Below are 15,742 nucleotides of genomic sequence, written 5' to 3' on the forward strand. Positions count from 1 at the left end.
CGACCTTATGGTTGACACTTGACAATTGATTGAAATAATGTGGTAAATAGGATTTGCGTACTGTTGGGGAAACAAATAGGCAATCTAGCACATCTTATATCGCAATAACATGCCAAGTTCACCTTTTGATCATACAGTAATTCAGGTAGTTAGTTCATTGTTTATGGTTGTCCATGGGGTAGAATTTCAGACTATCTTCTTGAACTGAATTGTGCACAACGTCCATTATAGTAACTATGCGTCAGATGGCACACTTCCAATATTCACAAGTGATCACGTGTAATTTTTCCAATCAATTTAACTAGGTATTTATGTACTGCAGGTTCTTGTGCATTTTTTTAACCGCGTCGGGCATATTTCAACAGAGAGTTATTAACCTGAAATGGCAGGCTATAATGGACATGGAGAACAAAAGAGAAGAAGCCATATTGATTGTGTGCCCACTCTGATTATATGTATATCCATTCTCTGTCCATTCTGTGTGCCCCTTTATATTTGAACTTTGATAAATCTTTGCACCTACATCTGTATAACAACCCATTGATAATTGCTTTCAACCATATTCATACACCTAGCTTCCTTCAGGCATTTCTTTATGTACACTACTCTCACATCTAAGTATTTTGTTGACGCCGTGCAATCTAATGGATATTTGCTACGGCAAACAGATTTAAAAAGCGGAAGCCATCGAGAAAATGAAGTGCCAACTAGACCTCCTCATAAGTTGTTTAATTGATTATCTAAACCTTATTTACTAATTCTGGATAGATGAGTTAGCTATATGAAATGTGCTTCTAGATTCTCCATGTTCCAGTAATGGCACAAATTCATTTATATTATACCTAATGTGACTTTTTTGTTTGCGATGAAAACTACAGAGAGATGATAGGTAGAACCACCTCTATTCACCTTTGCACTTTCTTGAAAAGAAGGTAAGAATATCTCTTTTGTGAGGAACACTTTCAAAATTCTCCTTTTTATGCTACATAATTGCAGTGGTCAATTCACAGCTGATTGTCCGTATAAATGACTTTGTGTCTTATCCAAATCAACTTTGATTAGAAAGATATTGTCAGCATGCCTGCCTAGGATCTATCCATGTTTTGTATTTTATTTCAGTCTTTGCTACAATTAACAATAGGAAAAGGAAAGGAAAACGCATGAGAAAATCTCATTATTTTTCCTCATCTGTTCATATTCTTTGATTATTTTCTAAATTATTTTTTCACTCTGCTACAATTAATCGATATATTCTGCTTTTTCTAGCAATTCAAATAGTCTTGCTCAAAGATGTGTCAGACCATCTGGGAAACACACATATCGAGAGACTACACAAATTATATAAGAAAGTTAGGTTCCTAATGGTATGCCACCAGGTATATATCACATACAACATCTTTAGTTCAGTTTCCCTTTTTTAAATGACCACTATTCAATCATCTCACTATTACAGGGAGGAATCATGGAAGGCTATGTGTACCTAAACAAGTGCATAGAACAATTTAGGGAACTAAAGGAAGGTCTATCTACCCATTCAAATAGTTCGTCTTCTCTGCGTGACCAACCTTCATGTAGGCATAGTCGAATCTCAGGTTCTGCAGGTGAATCTGTTGACGGTAATCTATTCTGTATTGTGATACATCGACACAACATATGCAGTGTATACTTGCCACATTACAATCTTAGAGAACGACTTGCTGCTTTACAGTAGACTTGCCGCTTTCCTAGCATCTAAAAGGACTTATTCGGTATCTTACTCTTATTTTTTTTTGCGAGAACGGTATCTTACTCTTATGATCATAGGGTCCAATCACTAAGGCGCATGATGCTCTGAGACATAGCAAACCTAAAGATTTAAGAGGTTAGCTTTCTTTTGTTCCCATGTCTTGGCATTATTTTAATAAATTATGTATAATATGAAGATTTTTATTATCTTACTCTGATATATCTTAGAAGTTAGAACACCAAAACCTTGCGGATTCAGGAAAATGACCAGATGGTTGTCAAAACAAAGAGTATCCAAAGAGCTGAAAACAAAATGAAATGAGTTAGCAGCTGTATCTTGGTGAAATAAATGCAAAGCCAAACAAATATGAATGTTGTTGTTAAAGACGATATGTGATTGTCCAGAGCGGCACAACCAGTGTCGTACTCAATGTTTTATCTAGCTCGCCAATGTGCAAGGTTCTGATGTCATTGATTTTATTATAATGGAAACATACAGTCCATTTTGCGAACATAATAAATCGATAATAGCATTGTCAAATAATAATGATAATTTTCCTAATATGGTGTTCTATATTCAAATCACCTATTGTGTCATTTCAATTACTTTGTTCAGTTATCTTTAGTCTAATTATTGTAGGCCTGGGTTGGAAGAAGCAAAAGAAAGCTAGCTAGATATAAAGAATGCCAATAGATTGCTGGCACTCCTACATAAACTGCATCTCTCACCCTGTCGTCCTTGGAAATTATTTTGTTGTCTTATTAATCCATCCATAACATGTGTTTGTATGGTATTTAGAATTCTTTGTTTCCAACAAATTAATTCCAAAGTGTTCTCCTGACTTATGGTAAATAGAATCTGTTGCTACATGTGACTATATGAGTTATCAGTTTGAACCAAACTGGGTGTAAAAACAATTTGTTGGAAAGAAAAACATATAGACGTATACAAGTAGGCGGATATCTGGCGAGTTTTGTTTGGTCATGTATTATTCTTACTGTTCAAAATAGCAATACAACACCTGATTACTATTGAGAGTGGAAAGTGTAGTCCAGGGCTGCAAATGTACTTGGTTTTCTTATCTTTTTTTATTAGGTCTTCTTTTCTAATGGAACAAGCTATACTTTTCTTTGTAATACTTAAAATTTCATGTGCCTTAGCCCGTTATGAAAGATTGCTCTATGTTCAACAAGTACCATTATTTTGCTAATCATACGATTCATATCTTGGTCATGTACAGGTAATTCATTTATTGAAGCGATAGTTTGGTGTCCGGACCTGAAGGACATTCTACAAACATGCATATGTAATTTTTTTCACCAAGATGATGTCTCTTATCAAATTCCATGTTGGTGTTCTCTGGGGACAATAGTGAGTCTAAACATGTGAGTTCCTTGAAAACATGTGAGTTCCTTGAAAGCACTACGTTCATATCTTGGTCATGTACAGGTAATTCATTTATTGAAGCGATAGTTTGGTGTCAGGACCTGAAGGACATTCTACAAACATGCATATGTAATTTTTCCGCCAAGATGATGTCTCTTACCAAATTCCATGTTGGTGTTCTCCAGGGACAATATTGAGTCTAAACATGTGAGTTCCTTGAAAGCACTACGTTACTCTGAAGCTGAAAGTGTTGTGATATCTGCCTATGCTGATATAGAATTAATTGCCGCTTGATTTCTGTAGTATTCACCATGCATGGCTTGGTCGTTTTGTTTGAAACCTTGGAGTGACCTGATATTTACAATTTATGGTCCATCAGTTTAGGAATTAGTAATTGTTAACATTGTGTGTTCATATAAAAACATATATAAGTAGGCAGATTTGTGGAGAGATCATGGCTGCAATAGCATTTTGTTATTCTATATATGTTCCTATGGTTTAATATGTCTCCATATCTGGGCATCATGTTTGCTTTATCTAATACAGAAATAATCAAAATGCTTGAAAATGGAGATACATGTATTGCATATAGGGCTGACTTCATACTGTGCGGGATAGAGTAGTTTACCAGTAACATTGTTCCACACTGCATAGCTAAATTTGCATTTGGTCATCCTATCCTTTTTTTTTTGAGAATTTGGTCATCCTATCCTAATATAGAAAAATTGCCCCATTGATCTGACAGTTGCATCACTGACCAGCTAATCTGGTTAGACTGCTACAATTTCCAGTTCGAATTACATGTGGACATTTGCAAGATGCATGAATGTTTTCATGTAAAATGAATTGCCACACGAGCTAAAATTTTATGCCATTAATCAAGTACATTCACTTTCCATTTTAAGTAGCAATCGTATGATGAGACCATAAAAGAAGAGCTAATGGAGAATATTGGGATGTAGGAGCAACCCAGAAAACACCACGCCTTGATACGATCGGCAATTATGCTTGCTCTCATAAGAACCTTTTTTAGATGCACGTTTTTATGTCAAGTAGGATTATGTCAGCCAACCACGGTCCACACTATTGTAGGCAACTTCATGGAAATGAATGTACAAATCTATGTAAATCTACTCGATGGATGATATACTAAGAAAAGTTTGAATTATAAATCTGGTTAATTTCATTATCAAATTTACTCGCAACACAGCCTCCCAGACAACTCACCTTAATATTCAGACAAATAAAGACACAACATTCCTTTTCTCTATGCGGCATGCCACCGTGTATACACCTATTTGTACAGAAACTACCTATACTGGAGGGTTGCTTCACAATAGATTCCTCTCAGGGGAAATGCAAGTATGATAGAGATAACTTGATGGCTATGCCTCTTATAGTTCGTGAAAAGATAAACCATGAAAAACTTGCTATTTATGACCAGATAATATCGGCGGTAGTTAATCAAGTTGGGGTTGTATACTTTATGTCCGATCATGTGTATGCAGACAACTGATGCTTTTGTTTTTTCTTTGTTTCAAGGGTGCATTTCAGCAAGACATTGCATGGGTTGTGCCATCCTTTCATTACGCCAGCTTCGGAGCAGCTGGAGAATGTGGACTCTGCAATGAAGTTTCCAACGGTTATCTGTAGTGTCTGGCTGGCCATTGTGTTTGACCTAAATTTCATTGAAAGAATCAAGGCATGTATACATACTTGCTAATTTTCTGTTGATTTTTTTAGCAATCGGTGGTGGTTTTATTGCTGTTGTTTCATTTATGTTGCTTGCTAATTTACTGATGAAAATCTGGAACAACGAAACGAACCTTACTAGATGGTAACCTTTTCTTCGGATTTTGTGGCCAAACAACAAATTACTTTTCACCTTACCTGTTCATTTTGCATTGGGCCTACATGAAAGCAAATTCTTGGTCATTCATTCTTGAGATGCTACTATTCTGTTCATCTGATGTAAACTGAACTGGTCATCTGCTTTGTATGGTACAACCGTGTGTGTTTTTACGTGCAATTACCATACAGGTTTAGCGGTATCAGTATACGCATCTTCTTTAAGCTACCACCACCAAAGATGATTTCTGTACTCCTAGACTAGATGTGTGTACTTTATGCCAGCATACCCCTTAAACTATCTAGCTGAATCTGAATAACACAAGTATCGCTGACTTATACCCCACTACTGAAATAAAATCAAATGATATCATTATTTGCCACACATTACTTCTACTTTTTTCCTTCCACTACACTACCCACACTACCAAAAATTACCATCAGTCCTCACCATATGGCGCGGCGTGCCGCCGCGCCTATCATTGCTAGTTTAGTCTAATAGTGACCACTTTCATGAAAATCTTGAAAGTTACATTTAACAAACAGATAGGTCGAAACTATTGGATCCTTTCTGCCTCGTTAACTTTTGGTAACAAGATTACTTCATCAAAATTTAGACAAAATAGCTCTAGCTGTCCAGTTTGAAGAAAACTGAACATCTCTAGAAGATCTCCCTTGATAGTCTCCCAAAAAGTTTGATAAAACTCTGCAGGGAAACCATTCGGACCCGGTGCTTTATTACGTTCCATCTGGAAAATGGTTTTCTGAACCTCTTCCTCTGAGTAAGGTGCTGTGAAAATCGCATTTTCTTCCATAGACACTTGAGGTATATCGTCTATTAACACTACAACATGACAGAGCTTTGGTAACACAATCATGTGTTACTATAAGTCCAAAATAGTGTTACTAGGCTACGTAGTAACATATTGTAAGATGTTTTCCATTAGGCCGTGTTACTAAGTGATGTCCACAGTCACACATAATAATTGTTACCATACGCGAAAAACTGTGTTACAGTTTATGTCGTAGTAACATACAATTTTGTGTTACTAAATGCACCAGTAACACGTTTTTATAACTATAGTAACACCAGTAGTAACATCTTTTAGTAGAAGTAAAACACTGGTGGTAACATATTTTTGTAACTATTGTAACACATTAGTAAAAAAATTAGCTTTAGTACACAATTAGTAACATACTATCCCAACACTGTAACACTAGAAATTATAGTTGTCAACTATCCTAATAACATGATTTGTAACTATGGTAACACCGTCCGTAACACTACTATATTAGTATCGCAAAAAATTAATTTATTTCCTTTTTATCAATCACAAAATTAGTTACTCATTTTATGGAATACATTTATTTAATAAAATAATTATACATGCTCAATTAATTAATTTAATGTATCAACATATTTATTAGGAATATAAAAGAGTGTAGGATACATATGCATAATAGTACATAAATACCAATATTACTAGGTCAACAACATAGCATTCATATCAAATTCACTACAGGAAACACAACTTTGAATAATTACGCAATAGCATTTGCATGAATTCCACCAATGAAAATAATATTGTAAATGATATTACATTTTTCAATCAATCAGTGCAAACTATAAGAATTTTTAAGCAAAATCTCTAAAATTTCCTTTCTTGATCCAACTTGAGAATTCAGCTCCAACTCAAGCATCCTTCTCTTGAATATGTAAAAGAAAAATGGAGCTTATAGTTATATGAAGTATGGCGTATATGCAGGTTCCTAACTTTATATTTTGAATAGTGTCATAAAAGTACTTGCTAATCCACAAAATTTAAGTGTAATATCACCAAATACTTATATGTTTGAATCTTGAATAGTATTAACAGACATAAGGAAGAGTAAGTACACGCTTAAAACATTAATTAATGATCAGCTACAAAGTCACCCAATAAAATAAATGAAATACATGATATCAAGCAGGTACCAACCAGTAAAAAACCGTAACACAGACACAAAATAATAAGGACAATATCAGTTGATGTGACACTCTATTTTCTAAGGCTAGTTTGGTGATGCCAGGTACTAAAGGGCACATCATGTAACCCCAAAAGAAAATAACTTGGTGATTGTAGATACTGCGCAGATCAACAATTCTAGAAGTTCCTGAAATATTTATTGATGCCTCTCCAATAATATTGTTCAATCAATCATGAAACTTGGAATAAAACAAACCTTACTGTTAGGTAGGATTTAGGGTGATAACCACTAGCTATCATCAGAAAATGAGCTCCAGTTTAACGCGAAGACATCATAGATTACCCCAAAGAACTAAATAAACTGGAGCAGATCTTTACCTTGAGTCAAGAAGTACGCCTTCTTTTTTAGGGAACTAGGTGTGGTTCTTGATTGCTAGTCCCCTGCTGGTCTATTCTTGCAAAAGATCCACACTTCTCTTCTCTAGTTTTCCTCACCTACAAAGAGACAATAATAACTGAAAGACAGAACATAAGTAAACAGAACAGAAATCAATCAAAGTATATGTTTCTTACGATATTTAATGGACAATGCTACACGGTACAGTGCCCCTTATCTAAAAGCAATATTTATCTAAAAGGGAAAGTGGTCCCAACACTCTGAAAGCGACATCTTACCAGAAAAAGAAACTTTTCCGCTGTACCCATGACTCGTCTCGCCCATTTGCCCACTCCGTCTACCAGTAGTATTTTTTAACTACTCGTATCACTTTCTAGACTGTTACGTGAAAATTACAACCTCAAAAATTACATTCCTAAGCAAAGTTAGCAGCTGGTGGATGTAAAAAAAAAGAAGAAAACTTACATCCAAATCAACCGTGAAGGACTCTAGATGTAAAAAAGAAAACAAATTACTACATCCTATGCCGTTGGTAGATGTAACAAAAAGTGCTTATATGTAAAAAAATGCTAATTAGATGTAAAAAATACTAATTAGGTTAAAAAGTACCAATTAGATGTAACAAAATTCAGAGATATTCAACTGCTTATAAGATGGAAAAAACTGTGCTTACATGTAATAAATAGTATTTAGACGTAAAAAAAATTAGAGATGTATGCAGAAGAACAACACATGGATGTAAAAAAAGATGAATCTATGCTGGACAAGATAGGACTTGTACTACTACTGAACAGATCAATGTTGATTAATTCTGAAAAAATGGGTCTGCGTAGGCTAGTAGCAAAATATGACTCAGGCGTGCACGTTGGATGCCGATTCTTCTCCATCCTAGCCACCAAATCGGCAATCCTGATACCTCACATCGTCGTACAGATGCGTCAGAGATCGGGAGGAAGTGGAGGAGGGCAAGTTGCGCTGGGTGGACAGGTACGACCGCGCCATCGTCCCCACCGTCCTAGGCACTGGCGCGCGGCCGGTCGGCGAGCAGCAGCTCGTCATGGTCGGAGGCGAGCAACAGGTGGCCGCCGGAGTCGAGGTCATCGCGGTCCAGCCCATCTGCAGAGCATGGCCGGGACGCGAGCTGCATCTGGCAGCAGCTGGCGTCGAGGTCGTCGCGTGGCCAGGACGCAAGTTGCATCTCGCAGCCACCGCCGTCGAGGTCGTCGTTGTCTAGGCCATATGGAGAACCGGCGCTGCTCATTTCTCCGTCCCCCGTAGCAGCACCAGCTCCATGGCCGCCGCCCTCACCTTGGGAGTGTGGTCGCCGTGCGGTTCCCCCGTTGTCGCCATGACCGCCGCCTCGTGAGCACGGGCGCGCGATCTCCCTACCCGCACAACCACATCTTCCCATGGCCGCCGCCCTTCGCCTCTGGAGCCCTCGATCCCCACAGCCGCGCCAAGGCCATGGTCGCCGCCCTTCACCTCTTGTCCCTCCTCCGCCGATCTGAGGATCCACTCGATTTGGGGTTAATCACTCTCCTTTCGCCGCCCAGATTCGAGTTAGTGGGGGCAAATAACATGCAGTTGCGGCTGAAGAACGAGTGGAGGAGAGGAGAGGCACGTGCCTGTTGTTGGGCTGAAAAGTCATCCACCGCCCGATCTCGATCCAACGGACACGAAGGGAGAGCACCGTGTGCGACAACGGAGTGCCCGCACAGAATAGAAATTGGGATATTTAATGTATTACTATACCTCAGTAGTCCGTACCACTGCAAAAGCCTACTGCACCTAGCATGCCTGCAGGCTGCAGCTTACCATGTTTTCCTGCGCCAAAGTATATGAGTTACTAGTGCATCCAGTAAAGTAATAGCAGAAAGTTTGCAATTGTTTTAACTATCTAGAACTAGATTTTTGCATCTAAGTGAATTCCAAGACAGAGCACAGAGCATATCACAAGTTGAGTTCAGCATTAGGGCATCTCCAGCGGCGCGACGCATTTCGGACGTCCGAAATGTCCGTTTGCGTCGCGCGGCGGACGCTCAACAGACCGTTTTTGTCCGCGCGTCCATTTGCACCTAGGGGTGGCTCCAGCGGGCCGACGCATTTCCGCGTTTGCATCAATTTATGAAGTTTCCAAACAACGTAATAAGGAAATCAACAAAGTCATAGTTATTACATTTAAATTTTTAAAAGTCGACATGAAAATAAGATAGTATTTCTCTAGGCATGATCTTCATGGCCAGCCAATGTCCACTGATGCTCAATCAGATCCGTTTGCAGCTGTTTGGAGACGTTCTCGTCAGTGACTTCTACATTCCTATGTAGATAGTCCTGCCAAGATGAAGCTCCAGGAAGTGGCGCAACCAGCTCACCTTGGAAATCCCAGTGGTTCTCATTGCGGTCATCAGGACGCTCATTCTCAACGATCATGTTGTGCATGATCACGCAGCATGTCATCACCTCATGCATGGTCTTCAGCGACCATGTTCTTGCCGGGTGACGGACAATTGCCCACCGAGCTTGGAGCACACCAAATCCGCGCTCCACATCTTTCCTGCAAGCCTCTTGCATCTTGGCAAACCTCCTCGTCTTCTCGGAGTTTGGATTACGGACAGTCTTCACCAATGTGGCCCGAGTCGGGGTAGATGCCATCAGCAAGATAATATGGCTTGTCATATGCATTTCCATTGATCTCATAGCTCACCCGGGGAGCTTTGCCTTGCATGAGCCGGTTGAAAACCGGTGATCGGTGCAACACATTGATGTCATTGTTGGAACCGGCCATGCTAAAGAATGAATGCCAAATCCATAAATCTTGATATATGACAGCTTCAAGAATGACAGTTTTTCCCTCCTCATGCCCGCTGTACGCACCCTGCCATCCAAATGGACAGTTTTTCCACTACCAGTGCATGCAATCTATGCTGCCAATCATTCCTGGGAAGCCTCTAGACTCGTTGATAGACAAGTGCCGCCTTGTATCCTCAACAGTTGGCTCCCTACAGTAATACTCTCCGAACACGGCAATCACGGTTCGGCAAAACCTGTACATGGCCTCAAGACAGGTGCTCTCACCCATTCGAAGATACTCATCGAATATATCCGCAGCCATTCCATATGAGAGCATGCGAATAGCCGCGGAGCATTTTTGGTAGGAGGTGAAGCCTAACGCACCTGTTGCATCGCGCCTGCATTGGAAGTAGGGGTCGTAGTTTCTGTCGCCCCATAGAATGACCAAGAACAGGTCCCTTGACATCCTGTATCGGCGCCGGAACATTTTTTTCGGGAAGATCGGATTGGTGAGGTGGAAGTAGTCCTTGTGGAGGCGAGCCTGCCCTTCCACTCTGTTGCGCGGCAGTTTTTTGGAGCGCCCCTTCACAGAGCCCCGGTGCTGCGGCCCCGGGTTAGAGGTGAACTCGTGGATCATGGAGGCCGCAGTACTTGCCAAAACAGCCGGCAGGTACGCGGCGGAGCCAAGCCCGAGTACGCTCCTGCTCTCCCGCGCGGCAAGAACGGAGCCGACGGCGACTACTACAACACTGCGGCCGGACGGCGGCGGGTGGGGTTGGGGTGGTGGCGTCGCACTAGGGCAGGAAAGAAGTGGAACAAGAAGCAAATCGAAGCGGTCGATTTCGCTGTCCCTGACATGCGGGACCGGGTAAGAAATGGAGGACGCTTTCTAGACTGTTACGTGAAAATTACAACCTCAAAAATTACATTCCTAAGCAAAGTTAGCAGCTGGTGGATGTAAAAAAAAAGAAGAAAACTTACATCCAAATCAACCGTGAAGGACTCTAGATGTAAAAAAGAAAACAAATTACTACATCCTATGCCGTTGGTAGATGTAACAAAAAGTGCTTATATGTAAAAAAATGCTAATTAGATGTAAAAAATACTAATTAGGTTAAAAAGTACCAATTAGATGTAACAAAATTCAGAGATATTCAACTGCTTATAAGATGCAAAAAACTGTGCTTACATGTAATAAATAGTATTTAGACGTAAAAAAAATTAGAGATGTATGCAGAAGAACAACACATGGATGTAAAAAAAGATGAATCTATGCTGGTCAAGATAGGACTTGTACTACTACTGAACAGATCAATGTTGATTAATTCTGAAAAAATGGGTCTGCGTAGGCTAGTAGCAAAATATGACTCAGGCGTGCACGTTGGATGCCGATTCTTCTCCATCCTAGCCACCAAATCGGCAATCCTGATACCTCACATCGTCGTACAGATGCGCCAGAGATCGGGAGGAAGTGGAGGAGGGCAAGTTGCGCTGGGTGGACAGGTACGACCGCGCCATCGTCCCCACCGTCCTAGGCACTGGCGCGCGGCCGGTCGGCGAGCAGCAGCTCGTCATGGTCGGAGGCGAGCAGCAGGTGGCCGCCGGAGTCGAGGTCATCGCGGTCCAGCCCATCTGCAGAGCATGGCCGGGACGCGAGCTGCATCTGGCAGCAGCTGGAGTCGAGGTCGTCGCGTGGCCAGGACGCAAGTTGCATCTCGCAGCCACCGCCGTCGAGGTCGTCGTTGTCTAGGCCATATGGAGAACCGGCGCTGCTCATTTCTCCGTCCCCCGTAGCAGCACCAGCTCCATGGCCGCCGCCCTCACCTTGGGAGTGTGGTCGCCGTGCGGTTCCCCCGTTGTCGCCATGACCGCCGCCTCGTGAGCACGGGCGCGCGATCTCCCCTACCCGCACAACCACATCTTCCCATGGCCGCCGCCCTTCGCCTCTGGAGCCCTCGATCCCCACAGCCGCGCCAAGGCCATGGTCGCCGCCCTTCACCTCTTGTCCCTCCTCCGCCGATCTGAGGATCCACTCGATTTGGGGTTAATCACTCTCCTTTCGCCGCCCAGATTCGAGTTAGTGGGGGGCAAATAACATGCAGTTGCGGCTGAAGAACGAGTGGAGGAGAGGAGAGGCACGTGCCTGTTGTTGGGCTGAAAAGTCATCCACCGCCCGATCTCGATCCAACGGACACGAAGGGAGAGCACCGTGTGCGACAACAGAGTGCCCGCACAGAATAGAAATTGGGATATTTAATGTATTACTATACCTCAGTAGTCCGTACCACTGCAAAAGCCTACTGCACCTAGCATGCCTGCAGGCTGCAGCTTACCATGTTTTCCTGCGCCAAAGTATATGAGTTACTAGTGCATCCAGTAAAGTAACAAAGTTTGCAATTGTTTTAACTATCTAGAACTACATTTTTGCATCTAAGTGAATTCCAAGACAGAGCACAGAGCGTATCACAAGTTGAGTTCAGTATTAGGGCATCTCCAAGGGCGCGACGCCGAAATGTCCGTTTGCGTCGCGCGGCGAACTCTCGACAGACCGCTTTTGTCCGCGCGTCTATTTGCACCTAGGGGTGGTTCCAGCGGGCCGACGCATTTCCGCGTTTGCATCAATTTATGAAGTTTCCAAACAACATAATAAGGAAATCAACAAAGTCATAGTTATTACATTTAAATTTTTAAAAGTCGACATGAAAATAAGATATGATTTCTCTAGGCATGATCTTCATGGCCAGCCAATGTCCACTGATGCTCAATCGGATCCGTTTGCAGCTGTTTGGAGACGTTCTCGTCAGTGACTTCTACATTCCTATGTAGATAGTCCTGCCAAGATGAAGCTCCAGGAAGTGGCGCAACCAGCTCACCTTGGAAATCCCAGTGGTTCTCATTGCGGTCATCAGGACGCTCATTCTCAACGATCATGTTGTGCATGATCACGCAGCATGTCATCACCTCATGCATGGTCTTCAGCGACCATGTTCTTGCCGGGTGACGGACAATTGCCCACCGAGCTTGGAGCACACCAAATCCGCGCTCCACATCTTTCCCGCAAGCCTCTTGCATCTTGGCAAACCTCCTCGTCTTCTCGGAGTTTGGATTACGGACAGTCTTCACCAATGTGGCCCGAGTCAGGGTAGATGCCATCAGCAAGATAATATGGCTTGTCATATGCATTTCCATTGATCTCATAGCTCACCCGGGGAGCTTTGCCTTGCATGAGCCGGTTGAAAACCGGTGATCGGTGCAACACATTGATGTCATTGTTGGAACCGGCTGATGTCTACGCCCCCTCCTTTTCCTGTAGACAGTGTTGGGCCTCCAAGAGCAGAGGTTTGTAGAACAGCAACAAGTTTTCCCTTAAGTGGATCACCCAAGGTTTATCGAACTCAGGGAGGAAGAGGTCAAAGATATCCCTCTCATGCAACCCTGCAACCACAAAGCAAGAAGTCTCTTGTGTCCCCAACACACCAAATAGGTGCACTAGTTCGGCGAAGAGATAGTGAAATACAGGTGGTATGAATATATATAAGCAGTAGCAACGGCACCAGAAAAGTGCTTTGCCCAGGACAGTAAACAAGCAGTAGTAACGCAGCAGTAGTAACGCAGTGAAACAGTAAACAAGCAGCGATAGCAGTATTTAGGAACAAGGCCTAGGGATCATACTTTCACTAGTGGACACTCTCAACATTGATCACATAACATAATAGATAAATGCATACTCTACACTCTTGTTGGATGATGAACACCATTGCGTAGGATTACACGAACCCTCAATGCCGGAGTTAACAAGCTCCACAATTCAATATTCATATTTAAATAACCTTAGAGTGCATGAAAGATCAACACGACTAAACCAAGTACTAACATAGCATGCACACTTGTCACCTTCACACTATGTAGGAGGAATAGATCACATCAATACCATCATAGCAATAGTTAACTTCATAATCTACAAGAGATCATAATCATAGCATACGCCAAGTACTAACACGGATGCACACACTGTCACCATTACACCGTGCAGGAGGAATAAAACTACTTTAATAACATCACTAGAGTAGCACATAGAATATTAGTGATACAAAACTCATATGAATCTCAATCATGTAAAGCAGCTCATGAGATTATTGTATTGAGGTACATGGGAGAGAGATGAACCACATAGCTACAGCGGAGCCCTCAGCCTCGGGGGTGGATTACTCCCTCCTCATCATGGAGGCAGCGATGGCGGTGAAGACGGCGGTGGAGATGGCTCCGGGGGCAATTCCCCGTCCCGGCGGCGTGCCGGAACAGAGACTCCTGTCCCCCAAATCTTGGCTTCGCGATGGCGGCGGCTCTGGATGGTTTCTCGTACCGTGGCTTTTTCGTATCGAGGTTTTAGGTCGAGGGGCTTCTTATAGGCGAATAGGCGGCGTCAGAAGGTCATCGGGGCGACGACACTATAGGGGGGCACGGGCCCCCCCTTGGCCGCGCCGGCCTAGGGTTTGGTGGCCCTGTGCCCCCTCTCTGGCGGTTCTCGTGTGTTCTGGATGCTTCTGGGCAAAATAGGAACCTGGGCGTTGATTTCGTCCAATTCCGAGAATATTTCTTTACTAGGATTTCTGAAACCAAAAATAGCAGAAAACAACAACTGGCACTTCGGCATCTTGTTAATAGGTTAGTTCTAGAAAACGCATAAATATGACATAAAATGTGCATATAACATGTAGAAATCATCAATAATGTGGCATGGAACATAAGAAATTATCGATACGTCGGAGACGTATCAGCATCCCCAAGCTTAGTTCCTGCTCGTCCCGAGCAGGTAAACCATAAACACAGATAATTTCTGGAGTGACATGCCATCATAACCTTGATCATACTATTTGTAAAGCATATGTAGTGAATGCAGCGATCAAAACAATGTATATGACATGAGTAAACAACTGAATCATAAAGCAAAGACTTTTCATGAATAGTACTTAAAGACAAGCATCAATAAGTCTTGCATAAGAGTTAACTCATAAAGCAATAATTCATAGTAAAGCATTGAAGCAACACAATGGAAGATTAAGTTTCAGCGGTTGCTTTCAACTTGTAACAAGTATATCTCATGGATAGTTGTCAACATAGAGTAATATAACAAATGCAATATGCAAGTATGTAGGAATCAATGCACAGTTCACACAAGTGTTTGCTTCTTGAGGTGGAGAGAAATAGGTGAACTGACTCAACATAAAAGTAAAAGAAAGGCCCTTCAAAGAGGAAAGCATCGATTGCTATATTTGTGCTAGAGCTTTGGTTTTGAAAACATATAGAGAGCATAAAAATAAAGTTTTGAGAGGTGTATGTTGTTGTCAACGAATGGTAGCGGGTACTCTAACCCCCTTGCCAGGCAAACCTTCAAAGAGCGGCTCCCATTTTATTTTATTTTTGTGTGGCACTCCTTCCAACCTTTCTTTCACAAACCATGGCTAACCGAATCCTTCGGGTGCCTGCCAACAATCTCATACCATGAAGGAGTGCCTTTTTATTTTTAGTTTTATTATGATGACACTCCTCCCCACCTTTGCTTTCTCAAGCCATGGCTAACCGAATCCTTCGGGTGCCGTCCAACAATCACATACCGTGGAGGAGTGT

At 42.0% G+C, this 15,742-nt stretch overlaps 2 long non-coding RNA genes across 3 annotated transcripts; both read left to right on the plus strand.

Moving 5' to 3' along the window:
• The first annotated feature begins 729 nt into the window (after window positions 1-729).
• LOC124670343 lies at window positions 730-1,559 on the plus strand. Its single transcript, XR_006992483.1, has 3 exons — window positions 730-932; window positions 1,267-1,376; window positions 1,454-1,559. It is a non-coding gene; the product is annotated as an uncharacterized LOC124670343 (long non-coding RNA).
• A 22-nt stretch (window positions 1,560-1,581) lies between these two features.
• Window positions 1,582-4,693, plus strand: LOC124679342. 2 transcript variants are annotated; one of them, XR_006994933.1, is made up of 5 exons: window positions 1,582-1,601; window positions 1,777-1,861; window positions 2,967-3,097; window positions 3,176-3,319; window positions 4,655-4,693. It is a non-coding gene; the product is annotated as an uncharacterized LOC124679342 (long non-coding RNA). The 2 variants fall into 2 exon arrangements; XR_006994932.1 differs by lacking the exon at window positions 1,582-1,601 and having other exon boundaries at window positions 1,694-1,861.
• Window positions 4,694-15,742: the final 11,049 nt, after the last annotated feature.

Source organism: Lolium rigidum, chromosome 7 (genome assembly GCF_022539505.1).
Source record: "Lolium rigidum isolate FL_2022 chromosome 7, APGP_CSIRO_Lrig_0.1, whole genome shotgun sequence".
NCBI classification, from domain to species: domain Eukaryota; kingdom Viridiplantae; phylum Streptophyta; class Magnoliopsida; order Poales; family Poaceae; genus Lolium; species Lolium rigidum.